This window comes from Lampetra planeri, chromosome 38, assembly GCF_965212315.1.
Source record: "Lampetra planeri chromosome 38, kcLamPlan1.2.h2, whole genome shotgun sequence".
Lineage (NCBI taxonomy): Eukaryota > Metazoa > Chordata > Hyperoartia > Petromyzontiformes > Petromyzontidae > Lampetra > Lampetra planeri.
In genome coordinates, this window is record NC_136144.1 from 5,239,900 (window position 1) to 5,255,308 (window position 15,409).

A 15,409-nucleotide genomic window follows, 5' to 3' on the forward strand; every position below is an offset into this window, starting at 1 on the left:
ATCATCCCCCCCCTTCCCAAGTCACCGCACCTGAAAGGGGCACCCCCAGTGGCAGCTCTCCCCCCCCCCCCCCACCAGTGCCGGATTAAGCTAGTGTGGGGCCTGTAGCACATGTTATAAAGGGGCCCTAAATAAAAAAAAAACCATTAAAACACAAATTTTGAACTTGCATCCTAAAGTAATTGTATTTTTTTCATTTGCTGTACAGCCAGATAATACGACACAAATCGCTAACCTGAAACACCTGGTCGTTCATAAAGCTGAAGGCAGTATAGTACTATAGTAATAGAGCAAGTGCAGAATCACTGCACCGGAATTGATTACTACACGTGTAGCTGCTACACGTGTAGCTACTTGGCTACTAGGATCATCCGGCACTCCCCCACCCGGCCATTCCAGGCGACAGCATAACGGGCGAGGGCGCAGAAGTACAGTCCAACGTTGTTGCAACAAGCTGGTGTCTGCTGGTCCACCACTATCCACCGAGGTAGCCTATAACACCCATGCATGGCGGGTCACCTGCAATCATCAGCCGTGATCAGTCCCAGTTGCAATCCAACATTGGCACGATACGCAGACTGTTACCATCCCAGCACTGTGGCATTGCATAATTGATTCCTCCTTCTCGAGAAAGACGGATTACACTTTCTTTTTTTAAAACTACGGCACACGGTCAAGCCACTGCTGGACAAAGGCCGTCGTGAGGGTTGTTTGACCATACTTCACCACGCTGGTCAGTGTGGGATGGGGCCCAAGATCGTTTCGCATATAAACTGTATCGTGGCTGATGTTAACCGCGGCTGGGTATTGAACTTTGGTGCGCTAACCTCTGCGCCACGGGCTCCACGCCACTTGAACGATTCCAAATGCGCGCAAATGTCATCGTGGACCACAACCTGCCATCACCAGCCATGGTGAAGCAGTGGATTGGCCGTGGCTGGTGATGGATTGGGGGGGGCTTCATCCAGCAGTAGATTGATCATGGCTGGTGATGGATTGGGGAGGCCCTCATCCACCAGTGGATTGGCCATGGCTGGTGGTGGTTTGAGGAGGCCCTCATCCACCAGTGGATTGGCCAAGGCTGGTGGTGGATTGGGGAGGCCTCATCCAGCAGTGGATTGGCCATGGCTGGTGGTGGATTGGGGAGGCCTCATCCACCAGTTGATTGGCCATGGCTGGTGGTGGATTGGGGAGGCCTCATCCAGCAGTGGATTGGCCATGGCTGGTGGTGGATTGGGGAGGCCTCATCCACCAGTTGATTGGTCATGGCTGGTGGTGGATTGGGGAGGCCTTATCCACCAGTTGATTGGCCATGGCTGGTGGTGGATTGGGGAGGCCTCATCCAGCAGTAGATTGGCCACAACTTTGCTCAAGTTTGTGAAGGGCTGCAGTAAACTCGTAGATTCATTTGATCCCATCTCAGCAATACTCTGCAAAGTCACTCAGAGCCATTGGGGGCCGCGAACTCGACCCCCCCCCCCACCCCCCTCTCATATTCATACGAGACGCTATAAAATCTTAATTTATGCATAATTAACATGTTAATTTCATGCTAATTATATGTCGTCTCCAGAGGGGGCCCCCTTACAAAGCTCACGGTAATGAGATGATAATTAATGTGAATTGCATGCGGACGTTAGTGCGTCACAGGCCAGCCAAGGGCATCCATCGCATCTCACACGTAAATCGTATGATAATTTATGTTAATAGTATAGCGAACGGGGTATGGGCGCTAATGATATGTTAATGATATGCAGATGCTACAAACCCCCGTCTCATGGGAGGCAACACCCCGCCCCCCACAGCAAACGCCACGCTAATGATATGTTAATGATCTCTTCTTGGTTCTTTCGGTAAAGTCACGTAGAAGGGAAGTAATAAAATAATAAAAATAATAAAATAATAAAATAATCCTCACGACGTTTCGGCTACAACGCAAGCAGCCGTCTTCAGGTGAAGAATGAAACACTGCCAAGCTTGGAGCGTATATATAAGCTGGGTTGGAGGTGGAAGAAGAGCGCCTTGACAAAAGAATTTGCTATTTTTCCACCTCCAACCCAGCTTAAATATACGCTCCATGCTTGGCAGTGTTTCATTCTTCACCTGAAGACGGCTACTTGCGTAGTAGCCGAAACGTCGTGAGAATTATTTTATTATGTTTTAGTTTTATTATTTTATTACTTCCCTTCTAACGTGACTTTACCGAAAGAACCAAGAAGATGAATCCCTGCAGTCACGAAAGCTTTAAATCGAATGTTAATGATATTTTAGATTTTAAGCTTTCGTGACTGCAAGGATTAATATTCTTAGGTTTTTTCGGAAAAGTCACGTAGGTAAAAAATTTAAATTAATAAAAGTAAAATAAAAAAAAATAAAAAATCACGACGTTTCGGAGGCAACAGCTGTCGGGCTGTGACGGTTCCACCTGAAGACGGAAGCTTGTGTTGCCTCCGAAACGTCGTGATTTTTCATTTTAATTTAATTTTTTTTATTTTATTTTACTTTTATTAATTTTAATTTTTTACCTACGTAACTTTACCGAAAAAAACCTAAGAATATGAAAAATGTTAATGATATGTCAACGCTACTGCCTCGTCACCGCCGCTCGTAGCCACGCCCCCGTGCGCAAGAACTCCCGCCCAACGCGAGAAGGCCACGCCCCTCGAGAAACCCCCCCCCCCCCGCTGCCAACCCCCCCCCCCCTAATGAGATGCTAATTACATGCACGCGCGCGCGGGGCTGACCAGTGGCGCGGCGCTAACGCGGGGTCGTGACCCATGACCCCGAGGGGTCGCGACCCCTGACCTCGCCCCCCCTCTTCCCCCCTTACCGCCGTGCACATCGCCTGAGAAGACGCGGGAGGCTTTCAGGTAAGCGCAGCAAAGGCCCCCCCCCCCATCACCCCGCACCTCGGCTGTAATCGCTCTATTTTAGTCGTCATTAATTTAATGTGAAGCATTTTTTTCGTCTTCAGCGTTTGCGGCAGCGTTGCTGTTGCTAGAGGAAGGCGGAGGGGGGGGGGTGTTGGTGGTGGTTGTTGGTGTTGTTGGTGGTGTTGGTGAGGGAATCATCATCGCCGGTCTCCTTTTGTTGTGTTAAGAAGCCGTGGCGGCGTTACACAAAACGTGTTAATAGCGAGACGATGACCACCAACACCAACACCCAACCACCACCACCAGCACAAGCCGCTGGGTCGGACTCGACTGGACGCATGCGTTAGGCCGCTACTGTTCGCGGTACAACGACGATGACGATAACAACAACAATTACAATCAGAAATTATTGTCGATTCGTCCTAACTCGCCTACCCCCTCCCCCCGCGTGCGATATTAACGTAGCCAACCTCCCCCCCCCCTCGTCTTTTTCCTCTCCGCTGTCGCTGTTTGTTGATGCTGGTCCGCCGCTTGTTAAGTGGTTGTCGGAACTTGACTTGCTGCTGTTTGACCGCCGCGTGGACGGTGATGGTTGCGAGCCGGGGTTTGGTTGAGGTTGGCGGTGCTTTGGTCGGGTTTGTAATGGTTAGTGATGGTGGTGGTGGTGGTCATGGCAATGTGGATTGTGATGGTAATGGTTAGTGATGGTGGTCATGGCAATGTGGATTGTGATGGTAATGGTTAGTGATGGTGGTGGTCATGGAAGTGTGGATTGTGATGGTAATGGTTAGTGATGGTGGTGGTCATGGCAATGTGGATTGTGATGGTAATGGTTAGTGATGGTGGTGGTAATCATGGCAGTGTGGATTGTGATGGTAATGGTTAGTGATGGTGGTGGTGGTAGCGATGGCAGCTTGTGTATTGTGATGGTGATGGTTAGTGATGATGGTGGTGGTAGTCATGGTAATGTAGATTGTCGTGGTGGTAATGGTTAGTGATGGTGGTGGTAATCATGGCAATGTGGATTGTGATGGTAATGGTTAGTGATGGTGGTGGTAATCATGTCAGTGTGGATTGTGATGGTAATGGTTAGTGATGGTGGTGGTGGTCATGGCAATGTGGATTGTCGTGATGGTAATGGTTAGTGATGGTGGTAGTCATGGCAGTGTAGATTGTGATGGTAATGGTTAGTGATGGTGGTGGTAGTGATGGCAGTGTGGATTGTCGTGATGGTAATGGTTAGTGATGGTGGTGGTAGTGATGGCAGTGTGTATTGTGATGGTAATGGTTAGTGATGGTGGTGGTGGTAGTCATGGAAGTGTGGATTATGATGGTAATGGTTAGTGATGGTGGTGGTAGTCATAGCAATGTGGATTGTCGTGATGGTAATGGTTAGTGATGGTGGTGGTAGTGATGGCAGTGGGTATTGTGATGGTAATGGTTAGTGATGGTGGTGGTGGTAGTCGTGGTGGTAGTCGTGGCAATGTGGATTGTCGTGATGGTAATGGTTAGTGATGGTGTTGGTGGTAATCATGGCAGTGTAGATTGTCGTGATGGTAATGGTTAGTGATGGTGGTGGTAGTCATGGAAGTGTAGATTATCGTGATGATGGTGGTGGTCGTCATGGCAGTCATGATTATTGTGATGGTGGTTGGTGGTGGTGATGATTAGGATGATGTTAATGATGATGGTGGTGGTGAATAGAATGATGGTAGTACTGGATCGGTACTATGATGGTGGTGGTTATTATAGTGAATACTACGAAGATGGTAATGACGGTCGTGGTGATGATGGTGATAGTGATATTAGTTTGGATTATGATTGTGATGATTCGGATGATGGTGGTGGTACAGTATTGATGATTGCTATGGTGAATATAGGATTATGACGATGGTAATGGTGGTGCGCTTGATTGTAGTGTTTAGGATTAATGTGATGATTAGGTTTATGGTAATGATGGTTATGCTGGTATTGATGGTGGTAATGGTCGTTTTAATTTTGACAATCTTGATGAGGATGATGGCGGTCGTGCTGATGATTACAGTGATGGTTATGGTGTTGGTAATGGTGGCGTTATGTGATCATGATGTTGGTTGTGACGATGGTGATTGTAATGACAGTGGTGATGGGGAAGATTTGGAAGATATTAATGGTTAGTGACGGAGGTGATGGTGAATATTCGGGTGATGGTTGTGGTGATGATTTAGATGATGAGGATGATCATGGTTATTAGGATAATGGTAAAATACGGTTGTGATAGTGATTGCAATTATTGTAGTGATGGGGATAAATAGGATTATGGAAATGCCGGTAATGATCAAGATGATCGTGATGATCATTGTAATGATTAGGATTATGCTAATAATCACTTTAATGAGCTTAATTATCCATATTTTTACGATGATGAGTAATAATTAGGATGATCGTGGTGCTTTTGATAATGATTTAATTATGCTAATTGTGATGGCGATTATGATGTTGATGTTATTCGTAATTAAATAATGGAAGTGGTAATGATAATGATGATAGTTGCAGTGACGTTAATGATGGAGGGTGGTAACAAATATAATGATGCTAGTGGTCTTGATGACTATCGTGATTATGATGGTGTTGGAAAGGGAGATAGTCATGGTGATAATGGTAATGATTATAAACATTGGTAATCATGATAATTGATGATAATTTTGGATGGAATTTTTATTGATGTTGGTTGTGGCAGAGATGGTGTCGTGATGACGATTGTGATAATGATTCCGGTAGTAATAATGGTGCTAAGGGTAACGATGAATGCGAAGATAGTAAGGACAACAATTGTAATTATGATAATGCCGATGCTAACAGCGACGATAGACAATGCTAATGACAGAGCTTAGAGTAATGACCATTTTGTTGCTGATGCTGATGATGATTGATTAATGATGGCAAGGATGAAGAGTGACTCTGGCGGTGACTCTGACCGTGACCTTGCCTCTCGCTCTCATTCCTCCTTCCGCCTACGCAAACCCTAATTATTATTCCCATCCACTTTTGTATCTCTCCATTACGCTATTGCGCATCTGTTTCGGTCAGTGTTTGGAGGAGGTGGTTTTTTTGGGGTTGGTTTTTTAACGATGACATCTCAGCGTCGGTCGCTCCGCCGAGAGCCGTTGCCTTAACCCGCCTTAAGCAGCTGATGTCAAAGGGCTGAGTTTATAATGGCCTGCTTAGGGCGTACAGTGTAGATTCATAGACCTGCGCGCGCGTGTGTGTGTGTTCCACTTTGCTATAAAGGCACGCCGTTTTAAAACCGGCGTCTTTTAAAGGGCCGTCGGTCTCTGATGCGGCACGTGTTATTTTGAAACGGTGGCGTTTTACCCCGGTGACCTTTGTGCCCAGTGCCTTTTAGTTTCCTTTAAGATTCTTAAGGCTCGCTCGCTCTCCGGTATGCGCTGCCTGAACGCGAATGCATCCGATTGCCAAGCGTATTTTTTTCTTTCTTTTCCAAAGACTTGAGAGATTTTTCTCAGTCCGCTGCTGGATTGAGGGCCTTCTCGTGCCGCGCGGGTTCGTGAGTTTATTTAACCCGGCATACTCTGCTCAAGTAAAAATCCTGAAGTGGATGGCATGTACGTTCAGTAGGACAGTGCATTTTTGCTGAACTCTTACCCTCACTACCCGCCACGCAGTACCGCAGCCTATAATACCTGTTATCCTTGTTGATCGCCCACCAAAGCACTGGCCATGGTCGGCTTAGCGTCTGAGGTCTGACGAGACTGAGTGCATTCCAAGTGATTTGTGTGAGATATCAATATATTTGGGTGGCAGGCTGGCACAATTCTAAGACTTGTGCCTCACAGCAAGACGGAGCTGGGTCCGATTCCTGACTGCGTGCCAATTGTTTGTTCTCCCCACGTTCTGTATGGGGTTCCTCCAGGTTCTCCGGGTTCTTCCCATAGTTAACGTGTACAACGTCACCTGTGTTGACTAACAAATAATATTCAGACTCCACAAAGTGTCGCTTTCCCGGGTAAATAAGCAACCATTGTGATCCACATTCAAAACTTGCTAAGTGATACAAGTCAAAACCTGTGTGGGTGCGTTTATGATTACAGATTGCCTAGAGGCTGATCATTATTTCACGTCTTGTAAATGTGAATGGCTCACGCGTGCATTTTTTACGCGCACAAATCACTCGCGAAGAATGATATTTGTCTCAACGTTGCAGACGACAAAATCACCAGACTCGGGAAATTCCTTCCTAGATAAGTGGCATTATTATTATTGTAAGCTGGCCGAGCGGTGGCACAGTGGTCAGCTGCATATACTGTACCTTGAATATTCATATTCTTAGGTTTTTTCGGTAAAGTCACGTAAGTAAAACATCAAAATTAATAAAAAATAAAATAAAATATTAATTTTGATGTTTTACCTACGTGACTTTACGAAAAAACCTAAGAATATGAATCCTTGCAGTCACGAAAGCTTCAAATCTAGAATTAATGTACCTTGAATCTCGTGATCTGAGTTCGATTCCCGGCCCCTGCTCACATCAGTGGCAAATGAAGTCTGAACTCGTGCTGGGCTTCTCTCACTTTCGATGAACCCGCATTGATCGGCTTGGTGAAGCACAGCAAGCCAACGTTTACGACCAACACCATGCGAGGGGGTATTCATTCAGGATTTTGATTGGCAAATGGGCTGCAGGATATTATTATTAATAATAATTACATTTATCTTGATTTGAAGTTTTCGTGACTGCAGGAATCCATACTCTTTGGTTCTTTCAGTAAAGTCACGTAGGTGTCGTGATTTGTTTTATTTAATTTAATTTCTACCTACGTGACTTTACCGAAAGAACCAAAGAGTATAATTACATGTATGTCGTGCATTTCATCATGGATCTCAAAGCGCTGTAAAGGACACAGCAGCAGCAGACACTCAGCATAAAATAATAGAATTGAATAAGAAAATTATTCTAAAGTAAAAATGTAATAGGTGGAAGCATATTAATTGGTTTTAAGGAACATTTAAAAAATGGTCACTGACTCAGAGATCCTGATATCTCGTGGAAGAGCGTTCCATAGCATGTGGGCTACACGGGAAAAAGCTCAGTCACCCATAGATCAAAACCTAGATCTGGGAATACAGAGAAGATCTGCATCCCCAGATCTTAGGGACCTTGAGGGGACACAAGGTTGCAAGCATGTCAGTGATGTAGGCTGAGGAAAGATGGTTCACTGATTTTACAAACTAGCTCACGGGGTAAGGTGAACCCTTGAAAGGCGTTGTATGACTTCAACGTCTGCGCGGCATTCCAGTACGACGGCGTTGCATGTCTGACTCACTAGGGACTGAGTTAAAGGCAGATGTGCAAAAAGGTCGATTATATACGTGAACATCTATAGAAAAACGACACGTTACAGCGTACACAAAGACCGCGCGGGGTACAGTTTAATCGGCCATGGCAGATTCGTGACTGTTAAATAAGCGACGTACTGCACGCGCGTATATTTTTAAGACGCAATGACCAATGCTGTGCCTCGCCTAGCCCTTCGACCTGGGTCAACTGTGATAACGTCTTGCGTGGGCCCAAAGATGTTGCCCTTGGCTGCGGGGGGGTTAATTAAAGGGGAGTAAGAATGCATGAGGTGGGGGATGCGGCCGTGGACTTGCAAGTCCAGAGGTCATCGGTTCGATCTCCCGACGTGGCATTTGAAACAATTTTGCGAGTTTTGTTAAGTCCGCCCAGAAGTGTAAAACAAGGTAACACAGTCGATCGGCATGTTGCCTGCGATAGGGTAAAATATGGATACTCTCACCTCATCCAAGACATCTGGCCAGTGGGTAAGAGTCGGTATGTATGTAGAACTTTCACACTGTATGTAGCCAACCGCGTTAATCGGAGGGTCGTGGGAAGGACAACAAACTAAACACAAAAAAGCAGTTCTAAAGAATGGATGATTTAAAAGTGCATCGACTCCAGTGGCTCCCTAATATCGGCAGGAAGAGCGTTCCAGACGGCCGCGGAAGCCCCCCTTGGAAGCGCGCGATGCGATGACCCACCGTCTTTGTTCGATGGCCCTGCCAAGAGCCGCTGCTGCGAGGATAACCGGGAGTTAGCATGGTGATGGTTTATGCTCCTCGAGTGAGGGCTTCTTTATAACTCAACCAAGTGGAGGCCTTCCCCCCCCCCCCGTAGTGGCATGAGCAAGTCATTGCAGGGCTTCTTTTATCTGTGAGAACATGCAGCTGCAAATCGATCAGAATATATATCAAATGGAATATTTATTCACACTGGAGGTATCCGACGAGGTATTAAGGTATTTTTTTACAGCTGTCCTGTAGGGGCAGGTCAGAATGTTTCGACAGCAATACAAAAACGCAATCGGAGTGCAAGGTAGAGGAAAGGTAAACAAATCACTAATCATTCGTGGGTTTCTGTGTTTTCAATCTGAACGTTGCCGGAAGGGCACGCCTCCTTTCATGGTATGTGACTGCCAGTTTGCATGTACAATGCTGTAAGCTTCACCGCTCGCCTGAAGGGACGGTCACACTTTCAGCTCTCGTGAGTAGGTAGTCTAGACAAAATACGGCCGAACTTTCAGCTCATTTCTGAGTTGGTGGTCTAGAGTCATCGTTGATAGTTGGCTTAGTTCGCGTAACAAAATCGTGTGCCGTAAAACTTCCTCCACCCGATACAGCCATTTCATGATTTCGTCACGTGAACAATAGTTCTAATTTATTGCTGCTTCAGCACCTCCGGTGTGTTGTTAGACAGCGATTTATCAACCAGCATCATTGGGCAAGTTTTGCCAGATTTGTGAAAATGTCCTCCAGTCTTTTGCCTTAAATTGCGGGTGTGATGTCATCGATGTGGCGGCCTAGGCAAGACTGAGAGCTTTGTACTTGCTATGTCAGGTTTCACGTGACTTGCACATAAGGCGTGATGAGAGCTGTGCCTCCCTGCTGTTTGTGAGCATTACAACCTGTCACAGTGTTATTTCTACTAAGACAAAGATCTCCCCCCATAGCCTTAACAGACTGTTGGGGGCAAGCGGTGTTAGCGATTACCAATGAAGAGCGGCATGGACCACGAGGGGGGTGGGTGGTCAGCACCACGCCAAAGTGGTGATGTTTACACATCGCACCAGGTAGTCAGATTATCGTGGCTGGTGTTGTGCGTGAGTGGAAATTGACCTCGGGTCGCCATTTATGTAGCGCAGCACGCTACAAAAAAAAGACAGAGATCCCCTGTATAGCCTTAACAGACTGTTGGGGCAAGTGTTGTTAGCGAGCACCTATGAAGGCCAGAACGGCACACGAGGGGGTAGGTGGCCAGCACCATGCCTGGCCGCCTTTGTCTCCCTAGTGGCGATGTTTTCATGCACCGCACCAGGTACTCATTGGAGGCTGAATCGACCTAGGGGAGGCCCAGGACCGGTTGAGATAATCGTCACTGATGTTGGCCGAACTCGGGAATCGAACTCGGTTCGCTAGCTTCGTAGCACAGCGCGCTAACCACACGCACACGCACATACGTGTTCCCGGTGTGCTTTGCGTGTCGCCCGCATCGTGCGCGTAGAATATAATATGGAGTCGTGGCGCTCGGCAAACGCTCGTGAAGGGCGGTCAAAATGTTTTGAGAGAAAATTCCACAAAATGCCCTCAACCAAAAAGTAATAACGCGATCTACAAAACGAGAACCTGCGGGGCCGGCTCAAAAATACCTGCACGAGCAATTGAGTCAGAGTATGGGGGGAGGAGTTGTAAAGTTGCAGCTTACCAAGTGCATTTCAACGTCGCATAAGCGACCGTCACCTGTCCGCCCTGACCAATTAGCCCGCCCGCAACCCAATGCAACGCAGCGTTTGTGCACGTTCTCGTCGTCATTTTGAATGGATGTTCAGAAATCCGACCGTTTCACACGCGGTGAAGTTATCTCGCGCGTACGTCCGCTTAGCTCTGAAGCGCAGTGAAGTATTTCCCCGTGTTTGGGGCAACACTTTTGTCCTTTGCCGTGTTAATGCATGGTAGTGTAACTGTCATTTTCTATGGATGTTCACATATCTGACCTTTTCCTATATCCGCCTGCACCTCAGTTCCCATCGAGATGGATATGCCATGTTTGCAGTATATTCCATTAAAAGTCTAAGCTTGTAAAAATTGCTGCCTACAAAGTGAGTGGATTTACCCTAGGGTTGTTCATCGGTCGATTTTTCCATAATCGTTATCGCAATTTATTATTGATTTCCAAAAGCATGTGATTGATAATTACATTTTAGTAACGATCACGCTGATTGGTACTCGCGAACTGCAAAACCGCAAGGCGCGTGCTCCAGTGTGATTGGTCAGTGGCAACCATCATCAGGTACCAACGGCAGGGATCATTAGTCTCCATGTGGTTCTGTTGAGGCAGGTGCTGTCAATGAGCACCTACGAAGGCCGGCACGGCACACGAGAGGGCGGGTGGCCGGCAACACGACCGGCTGCCTTTGTCGGCCCCAATGCTGATGTTTACACACCGCAGCAGGTACTCGTTTCAAGCTGAGTCGACCTAGGAGCCACTAAGGATTGGTTCAGATATTCATCACTGCTTAATGGTTGTGTGCAGGAATAAAACTCGGGTCACCGGGTTCGTAATGCCCTGCGCTAACCACCTGCACTCCCCCACCCCACCCAATGTTCCAACACAAAGACAACGATCATCTGTATAGCCTTAACAGACTATTGGGGTTGGGGCAAGTGCTGTTAGCGACCACGTATGAAGGCTGATCGGCACACAAGGGAGTGGGTGGCCAGCACCACGCCCGGCCACCTTTGTCTTCCAAGTGGCAATGTTTACACATCGTATCAGGTACTCATTTGAGGCTGAGAGACCGGTTCAAATAATCGTCACTGGTGTTGGCCGTGAACGGAAATCGAACTCGGGCCGTAGGGTTCTTAGCGCAGCGTGCTAACCACTACACTACCGCTTCCCACAACGTTCCAACACACACACGGACACACATGGCTGGACTTGATTTGTATTATTACACTTTGCAATCTGTGCTGCAAACCGATAATCGATATGATAATTTTTTTGCATGCGATTGTGGATAACGCTCACACAAAAACCCTTCCAAAAAATGATCAAAACCCTAAATTAGACAATGGCTAGCAGGTTAATTAAAATCATAAGAGGTTTTTATTTTTTACTGACAATGAGAGAGATGAGTTGAGATCACATCCTTTCAAGTGCCCTGGCCTTGAGACATTTTTTCCCTTTGTTATTTTTATCAATTTTTTTAAACATTTAAACATCACCCATTAAAAATACAATAAAAAGAGTATGCACGATGGCCGTTGTTGAAGCATGTGCACTTTGTAGTAATACTTGCCCATTTTTTTTTAAATATGAAGAGTCCCTGTGACTCTTCTCGTTGTCCAGGTCACTCGCCGTGTGTGGCTGCGTTGTCCTATTACTCTGCACCATAAGCCCGGAGCTTTATGGCCGTAGACAGACTGCAGGGAGAGAGAGGGGAGCAATTGGGTTGAATTTTTTTGCCTTAAAATATCACCGTGGGGAAGGATGATGTATTCTATCTGACGGGCGTCAGATCACACAGAATGTGCCCCATCTCCCCGTTAGCTCTCCAGAAGACAAGCGGGTGTGTTTGAGCCTGTGTATAGTGCTTGCATTATTATTAACACATTTCTGCGGAGGGAGCTGGTAGGAACGGTGGATTGCTCGGTCAATGGCCAGGGTCAACGGCGGCATGGTGTATTCCGCAAATATGGCCGACTGTGAGGACGGGCACAAGCCGGCGTGAGTAGGTTGAACGTTGAGTTTTATAAGGGCACCACGGGGTGACCAGCCCCTCCCTACCTAGCCCCACCCCACCCAGCCCCTCCCCTCCCACCACCCATCCAGCCCCACCCTCCCCACCCAGCCCCTCCCCATCCTCCCCACCCAGCCCCTCCCCACCCAGCCCCACCCTCCCCACCCAGCGCCTCCCCACCCAGCCCCTCCCTCCCCACCCAGCCCCTCCCTGCACGACGGACACAATAATCCCCTGTGGGCTGGTGTAACCAGGAGGTTCCTACCAATATAATGTTTATGCTTGCTTAGCCAGGAAAGTCTCATTGAGTCTCAATACGTTTTTTTTTCAGCAGGGTCCTGCCAAGTTTTCGCAGTTACGGGGACGATATTGCTGCGTGTAACCCAAACCGAGTAGTTTGCAGGTACATTTTATTTTGCATGTTTAGGCAATACCGGTGACACTGTATGTGTGTTACATTAGCCGGTAACGACTGTGCACAGAACAAATGTTGTAGACTCCTGTGGAGCTACACAGTTGGCAGCAGATGGCAGTGCAGAGAAACCAGTTGTTGTACCGCACTTCCGTGTCTATGCTCCCTGCCACAGCGTGGGGTAGGCCCTCATCCAACAGTGGGTTGACATAATGGCTGCACGTGCACACGTCACATCGTGGAGTTAATGTCACACTATCTTGTATCGACGTATCATAATGCTGGATGAAGGTTATCCCGTGGCGGCGTCAGTCGTGTGGGTTGTTTGACCATACTTCACCATGCTGGTCAACGAGGATTGTTTAAAGGGGGGCGGGGGGTGCACTTCCCAGAATCGTATACCACCAAACAAAGTGGTGAGTGACGGTAACCACGTTCATTGTCAATATCTCTGTAGCGGTGTCGCTTTACAACACAGTGAGAACGCTGGACAGGCTATTACAGACAGCCTAAGTACCCACCCAGGTCTCCTTTGCAGCAGAGCTAATTAAAGACCACCAAACATCCCAGTTTGGCCCCCAGCCGGGGCAGTCGTGGTGGTTTCATCAAAGCTGTTCTGGTGTCTCCCACCCCCCACCACTGCTCCCACCCCTTGCCCCCCCCCCCCCCAAAAGGCATTTGCAAAAAATTGTCAATTTTGTCTTTGTTTAAAATGTTCTGTCCTCGTGCTCAAATCACGATGAGGACAATGAGCGGGGCTACCTGAGTCGTGGGCGGAGTTGGCATAGGAGTAGCCGGGGCCCAGAGGTCGCAAACGGGTTTTGATTCCTTACCCGTACCCGTACCCGGCCGCACCAGGGTCGCAAACGGGTACCCGTACCCGGCTGGGTACGGGTAGCCAGGTATCAGGTAGGGTACGGGTATCGGGTACCCGATTGCGACCTCTGCTGGGGCCGACGTGCGGTAGGCTGCTGGGGCCAGCCAACGTCAGTGCGAGGAGACTTGACCCCTTCAGCCTGTGTCCAGTCGTCAGTATAAATGGATAACACCCCGCACTGTTTGGTCGATCAGCAGCGCAGGCACGGTGGGGCAAAGTGTGGGTTACTCGCACACAGGCGCTGGCGTACGTCGAGAGGAGGCTGCCAGCTCATCGTGTGGCCCGGTTGAGCCTCCCACAAATGTGGATTGTGAGACGCTTCGGTAATGGCACACCCCCAAACCTCTGCCCGGCGAAAAAATAAGTTGAGATCTGGCAAACACGTGTGCACGCAACTACTGGGTGATAAAACGCTCCCCTTAAATTTTGTTTTCAAAATAACAATAACCCCTCCTCCCCCCCAAAAAAGTGGCATCTTATAATTCGAAGAATTAATTACACACACACGTTTCTTTATTCATCTTGAACAATGTGTGTTGCGTAGGTGTGCGTGTGTGTGTGTGTACGCGTGCGAAGCCTCACAGGGCCAACAAGCCGTCCGTGCCGGTGCATGGGTATTGATTATCCAGCCTCCCCAGAGGTTTTTAATGCTGGGTGAGCGTTCCGTGTGTTGCATCCTTCGTTTCAAGTCTATTGCTGCTGCACGGCGCTCTAGCGTGTCATGATGCACATGAGCGCACGTGCACGTGTGTGCATTTGTTAAGAAGCTTGCGTAACAGCAGCCTGTACAGCTATACGGAGGAACTTTTTAATGTGGGAAGCGGTAGTGCAATGGTTAGCACAATACGCTACAAACCTGGTTCAATTACCACTCACATCCAACATCACGGAACTGCTCCTTGGCCTCACCTTGATCCTCTCAGTCAGCCTTAAATGAGTACCCGGGGCAGTGCATAAACAGCACTGGGGGACAAGGGCGGCCAGGCAGGGGTAGTTTTGGCCACACCACCCCAGCTTGTGTACGCCCTGCTGTGCTTCGTAGATATTCACGAACAGCAGTTGTGCTCAAACAGTCTGTGTAGACCGCACAGGGGGCGGGGGGGCTGGTGTGGGAGGAGGGATCTAAGTCTCATTGTGCTTTAATTTTAAATGCTATCTTTTCTCCACTATTTAATCAAAGGCGAAAGCCCTGCAGTTCAAAGCGTAGAAGAAAACCACTGGCCGGCTGCACTGCTTGGCGGACAATGGGAAAAAAACTCTTTGGGGCTATGTTAGGCAGAAGGCTCAATGCACAGGGCTATAATTGGAGGTTCTCTTCGGGCAAGACGTGACAGGCTTATTAGGGCATATTTGCCATGGCTGGGGTCGCTTTCCATGAGGGCGTGAGGGTGCACAGCATCGGATTGTGTGTTATTTCATTGTTGTAAAGTTATTACGGGGGGCGGGGCAG

The 15,409-nt window shown here is 48.0% G+C and overlaps 1 protein-coding gene across 2 annotated transcripts in view; it reads left to right on the forward strand.

Annotated features, from left to right (window-relative positions):
• Positions 1-2,718: 2,718 nt before the first annotated feature.
• Positions 2,719-15,409, forward strand: part of LOC144731237 (nuclear receptor subfamily 2 group C member 2-like) — an 87,277-nt gene continuing 74,586 nt past the window's right edge. For both annotated transcript variants that reach the window (XM_078612254.1, XM_078612255.1), the window contains exon 1: positions 2,719-2,870. The gene's annotated coding sequence lies outside the window, so the exon portion shown is untranslated. The remainder of the gene's footprint in view (positions 2,871-15,409) is intronic.